The following is a 13,380-nucleotide window of genomic DNA, read 5'->3' as shown; positions in this document are numbered from 1 at the left end:
TATTTTCACGAAACTATCTGCGCTATATTTACATAAATACCCTACAAGCCAACATAGGATGCGTTTCTATTCTCGTTCCACAGCACGGGAAAAAAAACGGTGTATATGCCTCCGTATGGGCCCAAATTTCCCGTAGCTTTTATGCGAAATGTATGTTAGTGGCACCAGGATCTTTCTGCAGTCATTTTAAAATATCAGTTCTCTAAATTTTCTCAATAGTTTACCTCAAAAAGAACGTCACGTTCCCTCCAGGGATACATGTTTCAGTTCCCAAAGCATCTACATTTATACTCCGCAAGCTAACCAACAGTGTGTGGCGGAGGGTACTTTACGTGCCACTGTCATTACCTCCATTTCCTGTTCCAATCGCGTACGGTTCGCGGGAAGAACGACTGCCGGAATGCGGAATGCCTCCTTGCGCTCTCGAATCTCTATAATTTTACATTCGTGATCTCCTCGGGAGATATAAGTAGGGGGAAACAATATAATCGACACCTCGTCCAGAAACGCACCCTCTCGAAACCTAGACAGCAAGCTACACCGCGATGCAAAGCACCTCTCTTGCAGAGTCTGCCACTTGAGTTTGCTAAACATCTCCGTAACGCTATCACGGTTACCAAATAACCCTGTGACGAAACGCGCCGCTCTTCTTTGGATCTTCTCTATCTTCTCCGTCAACCCGACCTGGTACGGATCCCACACTGATGAGCAATACTCAATTATAGGTCGAACGAGTGTTTTGTAAGCCACCTCCTTTGTTGATGGACTACATTTTCTAAGAACTCTCCCTATGAATCTCAACCTGGCACCCGACTTACCAACAATTAATTTTATATGATCATTCCACTTCAAATCGTTCCGTACGCATACTCCCAGATATTTTACAAAGTAACTTCTACCGTTGTTTGTTCCGCTATCATATAAGCACACAATAAAGGATCCTTCTTTCTTTGTATTCGCAATACATTACATTTGTCTACGTTAAGGGTCAGTCACCACTCCCTTCACCAAGTGCCTATCCGCTGCTGATCTTCCTGCATTTCGCTGCAATTTTCTAATGCTGCAACTTCTCTGTATACTACAGCATCATCCGCGAAAAGCCGCATGGAACTTCCGACACTATCTATTAGGTCATTTATATATATTGTGAAAAGCAATGGTCCCATAACACTCCCCTGTGGCACGCCAGAGGTTACTTTAACGTCTGTAGACGTCTCTCCATTGTGAACAACAAGCTGTGTTCTGATCTCCGTATTAGTCGCACGTTTTTTCGAAACTATCGGTAATAAATCAAACAACCTGCCTCTTCATTGCTTCGATGTCTTCCTTTAATCCGACCTGTAGCGGATCCCAAACATTCGAGCATTACTGAAGAACAGGTGGTACAGCCGTCCTATACGCTGTCTCCTTTACAGATGAACCACACTTCCCTAAAATTCTCCCAATAAACAGAAGTCGACCATTCGTCTTCTCTAACAGAACCCTCACGCGCTCCTTCCATTTCATATCACTTTGGAATGTTAAGGCTGGATATTTAAATGTCGTGATTGTGTTAAGCAGGTCACTACTAATTCTGTAAGCCAACATTACCAATTTTTTATATCCTCATTAACTTAAATTTTTCTACATTTAGAGCCGGCTGCCATTCATTAACCAGCTACAAATTTTGTCCAAGTCATCTTCTATCATCCTAGAGTTCTTCATTCTCGACACCTTCCCGTACTCCACAGCAAGCAACGGTAGCTTGCTGCCCACTTTGCGCGCCGTATCATTTATGTATACAGAAAATAACACCGATCCTATAACACTACGCTGAGGTTCTCCTGATGATACACTGCCTCTGATATACATACACCGTCGAGGGCAATGTGCTGGGTTCTGTTACTTAAGAAGTCCTCGAGCCACTCACAAACCTGGGAATCTTTTCAGTTACCTCGTACCTTTTTTTTATTTTAACACTCTACAGTGGGGTACCGTGTCAAATGTTTTACGGAAATCTATGAATATGGAATCTGCTTGTTGCTCTTCAGCAATAGTTCGCAGTATATCATGTGAGAAAAAGGCAAGCTGAATTTCATTCAAGCGATGCTTTCAAAAAAACAGTGCTGATTTGTAGGTATACACTTCTCACAAGGAAACGGCAGTTATTATGGTTAGGTGTGAAGTATGTGCCAATTGTTGTTTCTTAGATCTGGCACTAGACACAAGAAATAGGCAGTGCCTCCAATACACCACAAACGTCACTCTAACATCTGCTAGAACCTGGTTGGTTGGTTGGTTGGTTTGTGGGGGGTTAAAGGGACCAGACTACTTAGGTCATCGGTCCCTTGTTCCACGACCATAATAATACACGAAGAAAAGTCCAACAAGCAATAAACACATAACGGAGACGACAAGGGACGACACAGTACAAGAAAGACATAGACGAAGACCAGAGAAAAGAGATTAAAAGACACACAGAGTGCGACGGTCATTGGCCGACCATGAAAATAAAACTGGAAAGGCCAACAACCAAGGGACACATTAAAACACCACAAACTAAAACCCCAGGCCAAAAGCCACAGTCGACGCTAAAAAAAATAAAAAGGGACTCTCATATTGAATGATAAAAACCCCCTGCTCGAATAAAACGGAGAACTAAGTCAGCCATAGTAGAGTCATCGGTTAAAAGAGCAGGGAGTGTGTATCAGGCAGCGCGAACGTCTGCCTGAGGGCAGTTAAAAGTGGGCAGTCTAGTAAGACGTGTACCACGGTCAGGGCCAATCCGCAGCGACAGAGAGGCGGGTCGTCATGGCACAAGAGATACGCGTGCGTGAGCCGGGTATGTCCTATGCGTAGCCGGCAGAGGACGACAGCGTCCTTGCGAGACCCCCGCATGGAGGAGCGCCACACACTGGTTGTCTCCTTGACTGCCCGAAGTTTGTTGGGAGAGGGCAGGGTGCGCCACTCATCACGCCAAGCAGCAAGGACCTTCTGCCGCAATACGGATCGGACGTCACTCTCTAAAAGACCGATCTCCATGGCCGGGGAACTGACCGCCTGTTTCGCCAGTTCGTCAACCCGCTCGTTACCCGGGATGCCGACGTGACCCGGGGACCAAACAAAGGTGACAGAGCGGCCGCAACGGACGAGAGTATGGAGGGACTCCTGGATGGCCATCACCAGACGGGAACGAGGGAAACACTGGTCAAGAGCTCGTAAACCGCTCAGGGAGTCACTACAGATGACAAACGACTCACCTGAGCGGGAGCGGAGAAACTCTAGGGCACGATAGATGGCAACCAACTCGGCAGTGTATACACTGGAGCCAGCTGCCAATGACCGTTGCTCACAATAATCCCGTAGAGTGAGAGCGTAACCAGTGTGACCAGAGACCACCGAACCGTCGGTGTAGGCCACCGCCGCGTTCGGAAACTCGGCCAGGATGGAAAGAAAGCGGCGGCGGAGGGCCTCCGGAGGCACTGAGACCTTCGGACCCTGTGCCAAGTCGAGCCGAAGGCACGGTCGGGGCACACTCCACTGGGGCAGACGGAGATTGGCCCGGAAAACAGGCGGCAGAGGAAAGAAGTCAAGGCCACGGAGAAGGTCCCGGAGGCGAACCGCAATGGGACACCCTGACCGGGGCCGCCTGTCTGGAACATGGACGATCGAGCGCGGGAACAGGAGACGGTAGTTTGGATGCCCTGGCATGCTATAAACGTGCGCGGCATAGGCGGCCAGAAGGCGGTCACGCCGGAACCGCAATGGAGGGACACCAGCCTCCACAAGTATGCTGTCGACGGGGCTTGTCCGGAACGCTCCCGTGGCGAGGCGGATCCCGCAGTGGTGTATGGGATCCAGCAATCGCAATGCTGAAGGCGAGGCAGAACCGTACGCCACACACCCATAATCAAGGCGGGACTGGATCAGCGCTTGATATAGGTGGAGGAGGGTGGACCGGTCGGCACCCCACCTGGTGTGGCTTAAGCAACGGAGAGCGTTTAAGTGCCGCCAGCATGTTTGCTTCAGCTGCCTAATATGGGGCAGCCAAGTCAACCGGGTATCGAACACCAGTCCCAAGAACCGATGCGTCGCGACCACAGCAAGAGGTTCACCGTCAAGGTAAAGGCGCGGCTCAGGGTGAACCGTGCGACGCCGGCAGAACTGCATAACGCAGGTCTTCGCGGCCGAAAACTGGAAGCCGTGCGCTACAGCCCATGACTGCGCCTTGCGGATGGCACCTTGCAGCTGCCGTTCAGCAGCGGCGATGCCACTGGAGCTGTAATATAGGCAGAAGTCGTCCGCATATAAAGAAGCCGCGACGGACGACCCCACCGCCTCAACGAGCCCATTGATGGCAATTAAAAATAGGGACACACTGAGGACAGACCCCTGTGGGACCCCGTTCTCCTGGACCCGGGAGGAACTATGCGACGCAGCTACTTGCACGCGGAAGGAACGATACGAAAGAAAATTCTGAATAAAAATCGGGAGCGGGCCCCTAAGGCCCCACCCATGAAGTGTGGCCAGGATGTGATGGCGCCAAGTCGTATCGTATGCCTTCCGCATGTCGAAGAAGACGGCAACCAGATGTTGGCGGCGCGCAAAGGCTGTACGGATGGCAGACTCCAGGGAGACCAGATTATCGACGGCAGAGCGGCCTTTACGGAACCCACCCTGAGACGGAGCCAGAAGGCCCCGAGACTCGAGGAGCCAACTCAACCTCCGGCTCACCATACGTTCCAGCAACTTGCAAGGAACGTTGGTGAGGCTTATGGGGCGATAGCTGTCCACCTCCAGCGGGTTCTTGCCAGGTTTCAATACGGGGAGGACTATGCTTTCCCGCCATTGAGACGGGAAAACACCCTCGACCCAGACGCGATTGAAAAGATCTAGGAGGCGTCGCTGGCAAGGCACTGAGAGGTGTTTCAGCATCTGGCTGTGAATGCGGTCTGGTCCAGGAGCCGTATCAGGGCAAGCAGAAAGTGCGCTCTTGAATTCCCATTCGCTGAAAGGAGCATTGTACTACTCCGCGTGGCGCGTGTGGAAGGAAAGCCTCCGACTTTCCAACCGCTCTTTCCGGGAGCGGAAGGCCAACGGGTAGTTCGTTGACGCGGAACACTGAGCAAAATGCTCTGCTAACCGGTCCGCAATCGTGTCGGAGTCGGTGCACACTGCTCCATTCAGCGAAAGCCCAGGGACAGAGACAGGTGGCCGATAGCCTTGGAGTCGCCGAATCTTGGCCCAAACCTGCGATGCAGAGGTACGGACGCCAATGGTGGAAACATAACGTTCCCAGCACTCCTGCTTCCGTTGGCGAATAAGGCGTCGGGCTCGGAACTGTTTAAAAGCAATGAGGGTCTCCAACGACGGGTGCCGCTTATGGCGCTGAAGAGCCCGCCGGCGATCTCGAATCGCCTCTGCGATCTCGGGCGACCACCACGGCACAGTCCTCCGCCGAGGTGACCCGGATGTACAGGGAATCGCAGATGCCGCCGCAGAAACGATGCTGGTGGTGACCGACTGAACCACCGCATCAATCGGATCAGTGGAAGGAGGTGCGATCACTGCGACAGATGTAAATAAGTCCCAATCAGCCTTATTCAGAGCCCATCTGGAGGGGCGTTCAGAAGAGTGACGCTGTGGCAGTGACAGAAAGATGGGGAAATGGTCACTACCACATAAGTCGTCATGGACCCTCCAGTGGATGGATGGTGAAAGTCCGGGGCTGCAAATAGAAAGGTCAATGGCCGAAAACGAGCCATGGACCGCACTAAAGTGGGTCGCCTCTCCCGTGTTTAAAAGGCAGAGGTCAAGCTGTGACAGAAGAGTCTCGACATCTCTGCCCCGGCCAGTAATCGCGGCGCTACCCCACAAGGGGTTATGGGCGTTAAAGTCGCCCAGCAACACAAAGGGAGGCGGCAGTTGTCCTATCAATGCAGCTAACACATGACGAGAGACATCACCATCCGGCGGAAGGTACAAACTGCAGACAGTAATAGGCTGAGGCGTCCACATCCTTACAGCGACAGCCTCTAAGGGTGTATGAAGAGGCACACACTCGCTGTAGATAGAGTTACGGACGTAGACGCAGACTCCACCAGACACCCTCTCATAAGCTGCCCGGTTCTTATAATAACCCCGATACCCTCGTAGGGCAGGGGTCCGCATTGCCGGAAACCACGTTTCCTGGAGGGCAATGCAGAAGAAAGGGTGACTGCTGACGAGTTGGCGGAGCTCAGCAAGGTGGTGGAAAAAACCGCTGCAGTTCCACTGGAGAATCACTTTGTCCATGGGCGAAATAGGCGTGAAGGGACCGAGGAGGCAGATCACGTCACTGGGTCACCTGCTGTCACCGATCGAGGACCAGTACAATCAGCGTCCTTGGCGTCTGAGGGTATGGCGAGATCCAGGTCCTCAGCGGACGCCAGGATCTCCACCTCATCCCCAGACGCAGAGCCTGTATGGAGCGGTGGGGTGGATGCCACCACGCGTTCCCTGGCCTTAGAGGCCTTCTTCTTCTTCGTCTTCTCTCTCTGCTCCTTGGGCTTTACTGGCTGGGAGGGCTCCACCGAGTCAGTCTCCGGGACGGAGGAGGAGCGGGAAGCCCTGCGACCAGCCGCTGGCCTGCTTTTCAGCCATTGGCTGACGTCACCCTTCCCAGAGGTGGAAACCTGGGAAGGGAGGGACCCGAGGGATCCCTTGCGAGAGAGAGTCGCCGAAGAAGTCTGACGCTTCTCCGGCTTAGAGTTGGGGACTTGTGTCCCCGATGGTTGGGGGGTCGTTGCTCCTGAGGTAGGTGGTGCAGGAGCAACAGATGGGGAAGTGCCCCCCACCATCAAGAGGGCAGGTGTAGTATTCCGGCTCAGAGTGTTCAGTGGAATCGGTGCAGCAGATGACAAAACTACTGTTTTGGCAGCGGTGGCATAGGAGCTGGTCTGAGCCACAGGATGTAGCCTCTCGTATTTCCGCTTAGCCTCAGTATAGGTCATGCGGTCCAGGGCCTTATATTCCATGATCCTTCGTTCTTTCAGTAGAACCTTGCAGTCTGGCGAGCAAGGGGAATGGTGTTCGCCGCAGTTCACACAGATGGGAGGCGGCGCACATGCAGTATTAGGATGTGAAGGGCGTCCACAATCTCTGCATGTCATGCTGGAAGTACACCGAGATGACATGTGGCCGAACTTCCAGCATTTGAAACACCTCATCGGGGGAGGGATATAGGGCTTCACATCACATCGGTAGACCATCACCTTGACCTTTTCGGGTAGGACGTCACCCTCGAAGGCCAAGATGAAGGCACCGGTGGCTACCTGATTATCCCTCGGACCCCGATGGACGCGCCGGACGAAGTGAACACCCCGCCGTTCTAAATTGGCGCGTAGCTCGTCGTCTGACTGCAAGAGTAGGTCCCTATGGAATATAATGCCCTGGACCATGTTGAGACTCCTATGGGGTGTGATCGTGACGGAAACATCCCCCAACTTGTCACAAGCGAGTAACCGCCGTGACTGTGCAGAGGATGCCGTTTTGATCAATACTGCCCCAGAGCGCATTTTGGACAAGCCCTCCACCTCCCCAAACTTGTCCTCCAAGTGCTCGACAAAAAACTGAGGCTTGGTCGCCATAAACGATTCCCCATCGACTCGTGTACAGACTAAATAGCGAGGTGAATAAGGTTCGCTGCCAACCGTAGCCTTTCGTTCCTCCCATGGTGTGGCCAGGGAGGGGAACGATTGTGGATCATATGCCTGAGCGTTGTATTGAGGCCGAGAACGCTTAGAGACTGCTGGCGGCTGGCCGCCAGCAAGAGATGATGTACCACGCTTCATCGCGGGTCATCCGCCCTGATGCCACCTACTCCGACCAAGGGCCCTCCCCACGGGCGCCACCCAGCCTCAGCAACGACCACCTGGCGGGATGGCCATTGCCGGGAGTCCCGATGCCCCAAGGAGACAGGCATCTACTCCTTGGCATACGCGGGGAGTTAACGGCGCAGGCATCAGTAGAGCGATCCCTGTGTTGTCAGGGGGCTACAACCGACAGGGTACATGGCGGCCCCACCACAACGGACTGGCTACCGTGCTGGATTTCAGGTGAAATGTAGCCCATGATCGTCATTGGCGCATAAAGCGACACAGCAGAGCAGACTGCAAAAACCGCACCCAAGAACCATATCACGCCCTAGAGATGGTGAGTGGGCGGGACAGCTATGCGACGACGACCAACCAAGCTAGAGATGGTAATGAGCGATGGACACTTTGCACCTTGTAAGGCGCCCTTCCCCAATCAGCTCGCTCTTCGGAAGAATTTAGAAGATGAAGGTCAAACCCGGTAGGGGACCATCACATAAGGCCGAAACGTTTGAGACTCCTTTTAGTCGCCTCTTACGACAGGCAGGAATACCCCCCCGAACCCACAGGGGGGTGCTAGAACCTGCGTGAGGTGGCTGTCGATTTTCTGTCACAAGCCAATTTTATTTTATTGCTGAGCGTCGAAGTTTGTCAATAGTGTAATTTTCAGCCGTCGCGTTAAACATTTGAAGGCAAGAAGTAATATTATCATAGTGGTATTATTATTTAAGTGGTCTAATGCAAATTGTAGTAAATTTATAAAAACCCACTCATTCATGCCGGTTTCCGTTTCCGCCATACTTTATTGTGCAATGTCAGTCGGGTGGTATGAGCTGCAACAAAGTCGCGCAGAAATGGTCATGAAAGCAGAACTTTTTGTTTTGTTTTAGGGAACGACAGAAAGATTCAGGAGGAAGCCTGCCGGTGTGGGTCGAGAGAAGTGATTTGAGACCGCAACGTAGGAAGCATCCTCACGTGCTTCAGAATGCGAAATGACCATATTGGCTAATGCTGTTCACTTCAATGTTACTAGACCTAAAATGCTTGGCGATTAGTGTCAGTAGTGGGCGAACACCAGACATATATTACATCTCAAACGGAGTTTTTCAGAGCAACACTGTCTGCGGATTTTTTATTTTTAAGAATAGTGCCTTCAGTGTCGAAGACGTGACTGATGGGCACATGAATTTTGTGCAGGAATTGAAGAATCAGTGTATCATTGTTGGTACTATTACAAAATGAAAAAAATAATGAAACAGTGAAACTTTCTTTTTTACTTTCAACTACGAAAATAATGCAGTTATTGTTTAGGTAACTTTCATGGTGTAAATGAGCCAAAATATTTTCCGTAGCAATATTTACGTCTATCTTTGAAGTTTTTACCTTAAATGTGTAGTAGCCATGATCTTTTAATACTAGTACAACCAGAGTACATTTGTTTGTGAATCATAAAAATCCATTTTATAAATCTAAAAACCTATATTTTATTGTATGGGCCATACTGCCCTACATTTTTTCTAATATCTTGAATTAAAAATCTTAGAAACATTTTCTTGCTTTGTGTCATTTGGGTTACAAATCATTCTTTCACCATTTACACCAAAACAAATGTCCAAATAAGGATTTTATGCAGTTATACCTCACTTCAAAACCACAACAAAAGTTTTATATCAGTTCTGGCATAGATGTCACACTAGCAGCCGATCCCCAACTGAATTACTTCCATAAAGCGAGCCACGTGTGCGCGACTTGAGATGCACTACAGTCGGTTTTGAACTACGGCATTTGACTGCTCCCGCCACCAACACACGAATGGCGTTGTCTGCACGAGTTTTGTAGGAGATAGAGACTTCAAACTAAACACTTTTCACGAGTTAAACTTTCACTGCCACTGAGACGTGTATGTGCCGCGATAGCTTATTAAAGAAAAGTGGGGATTTGCTGTGTGTTGTCGGTCGGAGTGGCCGTGCGGTTCTAGGCGCTACAGTCTGGAACCGCGTGACTGCTACGGTCGTAGGTTCCAATCCTGCCTCGGGCATGGGAGGCATGGATGTGTGTGATGTCCTTAGGTTAGTTAGGTTTAAGTAGTTCTAAATTCTAGGGGACTGATGACCACGGCAGTTAAGTCCCATAGTGCTCAGAGCCATTTGAACGATTTTGCTGTGTGTTATTGCTACATATCACTGTACTACAGGGAATGGGAAGCTAGCTAACATTTTTGCAGAATATATATAAAGCTTTCTTTCCCCCTTTTTACGGTTCCGTGCCTCAATTGGTAAGAACGGAATGTTACAGGATCGGTTCGTTTTTCCTCTGTCTGTCCTTCTGCCAGATTGCTAAAAACACTTTTCCTCAGAAACAAGTACACGTATCGAGCTGAAATTTATGTTACATACTAGAGTCTACCGTCCCTTGGTGATGTAAGAAACTGAAGACACAAAGCTAATCTAATCAAAAGATACGGCCATTTTATGCCACATATTTTAATACTCGCAAATTCACTCATCAAAATCTATAGGGTACTTCCTGTTACAAGACTAGCGATCCCTGCAATTCAGAACGAAATTTAGACTATTAAAGATCATGAAAGGAGATTATATATATATATAGTGTGTGTGTGTGTGTGTGTGTGTGTGTGTGTGTGTGTGTGTGTGTGTGTGTGTGTATTTTTCCTTATAACATTCAATCTAGATTGTAAAAGCTTTCTCAGGTATCTGAAGGTTGTCCCTCAGCCCACTGGCAGGACAATCATAGGTGTAAAAACCTTACGACTGGATGTACTGCAAGAGAATATTAAAGTGTCATGTAAAAGAAAAAACTGTAAGTATACTACAGGAGACATGAAAAATATGAAAACAATGTGAGAGTATTACATAAAGTGATAATATACACTTATTCTAGAGACAATCACCACAGTGAGTAGTAGTAGTGGTGGTGGTGGTGGTGGTGGTGGTGGTGGTAGCAGCAGTAGTAAACGAAAGGTGTCATCGATCTGAAGATTGACTTGAATGCCACAATGCTTTATGAGGTAGGGTCTTGTTGGATATGGTATGCTTTCGCTTCCTCCAACATTTGAACTCACTTATATGTCATCAAATAAGGCAGAACGGATAGATAACATTTCACTAGAGTACCTAAAATAATTGGGGAAGTGCCAACAAAACGACTATTCATGTTGTGATGTAGAATCGTTGACATAGGCGACATACCATCAGACTTTCGGAAAAACATCGTCCACTGAATTCCAAAGATAGCAAGAGCCGACAAGTGCGAGAATTATCCCACAATAAGCTTAAGACCACTTGCATCCAAGTTGCTGATATGAATATACAGAAGAATGGAACTGAGAACTGAGAATATGTTACATGAAGATCAGTTTAGATTTAGGAAAGGAAAAAGCATAAAAAAAGTAGTACATAAGTTGCTGTTCATAGTGGAAACCAGACAAAAAAGTCAAGAGACACTCATTGTATTTTTCGACCTGGAAAAAGCGTTTGACAATGTAAAATGCTGCCTGATGTTCAAAATTCTGAGAAAAATAGGAGTAAGCTATGGGGTAAAAGATGGGTAATACAGAGCATTTAAAAGAACCGAGAGGGAACAGCATGACTGGAACTCCACGAATAAAGTGCTCAGATTAAAAAGAGTGTAAGACACGGGTGTAGTCTTTCGCCCCACTATTCAGTCTATACATCGAAGAAACAGTGACAGAAGTAAAGAACACTTTCAACAGCAGATGAAGTTAAGGAAGTCACCCGTCCAGGAAGCAAAATACCCCATGGCGGACAGGCCAAGGAGGACATAAAAAGCAGACTAGCACTGTCATGAAGTTCCTAGCCAAGAGAAGGTAGCAAGTATCAAAGATAGGTCTTAACTTAAGGAAGACATTTCTGAGAATTTAGAGCACAACATTTAATGGTAGTGAGACATGGACTGTGGGAAAACTGGAATAGAAGAAAATCTATGCCTCTGAGATGTGGTGCTACAAAAGAATGTTTAAAATTAGGTGGACTGATAAGGAATTAGGAGGTTCTTCACACAATCGGCGAGGAAAGGCACATATGGAAAACACTTAACAAAATGAAGGGGCAGGATGATATGGCATGTATTAAAATATCATGGAATAACTTCCATAGTACTCGAGGGGGCTAGAGGCCAAACACTGCTATTCTGAGACGAAAAGTTGTGTAACACCACGCTACCCATGGTGAATGAAGGACTGAAAAATCCAAATTTTCAAGAACAATGAAAAAATAAATTTATTGTTCTGTGAGATTATTACCAAAATTCTCCTACACTGAAAATACGATTATTTTGTGTATTATTTAATTTTTATTTCTGTGTCTAGTTGATAACTTTTTCAGCCATTTTTGAAGTTTGTTTCTCCATCAAATGTTACGCTACACAGACATTATCGTTGGTTTAAACATACATGCGGAATAAATGCATACTCTTAGGTTATGACGAATGTACTGCTTTACATCTTCACTTACTCTATCTTTTCAATAGTAATTTCCATTACAGGTGATATATCTTTTAGGTTCTCAGAAACGGGTTATGAAAACATGTATAAAAAGCTGTTATGGTAGCTGGGCATAGTGTTCGTACTCAGTACTAAAACGGCTTTACATAAAAAGCTGTCTTTATGCTGAGTCTACACTTAACGAATTGTGTCAATGCGGCGACTGCATGGAGGTTCTACCAGAGAAACTGCAGTGCCAAGCAACTAAACTGTCTCCATTAAATTATGTCGGTACGTAAGAGACCACTTTTACTTGTCCACACTTCTAGTAATTCCACAGATGGTGGAGTCTAAATCAACTCATGTGAAACGCCGTCGACAACAGCGACTTTATTTCATCCAATCATGGACATTTTAAAGGGAAGTTCACTGGAACATAAGACAATAGTGTAATACTTCACAGTAGGCGTAAAGGAGAAGAACCTACTTGCACCGCCCCTGGACATGCGAAACTTTCCCAATCACATAGATGTGGTTGAACTGTAGTGTTTTGTCTCTGGTAGCGGCCCTTCTGGACAATTCAGGAACGAAGATAAACACTCGCACGGCGTTGACGAGAAAATTCAACGTGCGATCGTCTGTGGGACCAGCAGCCAACACTGAGAAGTATCACAAGGCATCGGAGAGGAAGTGACGAGGGGAATGCCACTCTACACGCCAGCCCCGCAACGCGACTTCTCGACTCAGAAGGCCGAAAATTTCGTCACCTTTTACAAATAGTTGGAGGCGTGGTTAGGCAGTGTTGGTCATTCACTGAGTGAGGTTTCTAATTGTGCTTGCACAGTGTTAAAGACGATAGAATGGAATATTCAGTGCCCTGGAGGACTGAGAGCAAGATAAACAAACTGAAATGCGAAAGACGTACGGACGGAGAGACGAGACAAGTGAGACGAGGCCTCGGAAATACCGGAAACATGATTTTCGTGCTGCTTCATACAAAGCGTCCAAACTTTGCCTTCTAGTCGTATGTCAGTCTATTGTAACTCAGCGTTTAGATTTTGAGTCGGCTCCCACGATCCATCCCGA

The 13,380-nt window shown here is 48.2% G+C and overlaps 1 protein-coding gene across 1 annotated transcript in view; it reads right to left on the bottom strand.

Annotated features, from left to right (window-relative positions):
* Window positions 1–13,380, bottom strand: part of LOC126335344 (neuroligin-4, X-linked-like) — a 397,024-nt gene that overhangs the window by 9,569 nt on the left and 374,075 nt on the right. The gene's annotated exons all lie outside the window — the stretch shown is intronic.

The sequence above is a fragment of the Schistocerca gregaria genome, chromosome 2 (genome assembly GCF_023897955.1).
Source record: "Schistocerca gregaria isolate iqSchGreg1 chromosome 2, iqSchGreg1.2, whole genome shotgun sequence".
NCBI classification, from domain to species: domain Eukaryota; kingdom Metazoa; phylum Arthropoda; class Insecta; order Orthoptera; family Acrididae; genus Schistocerca; species Schistocerca gregaria.
The sequence above is the reverse complement of the archived record's forward strand: the minus strand, read 5'-3'. Positions and strand labels throughout refer to the sequence as shown.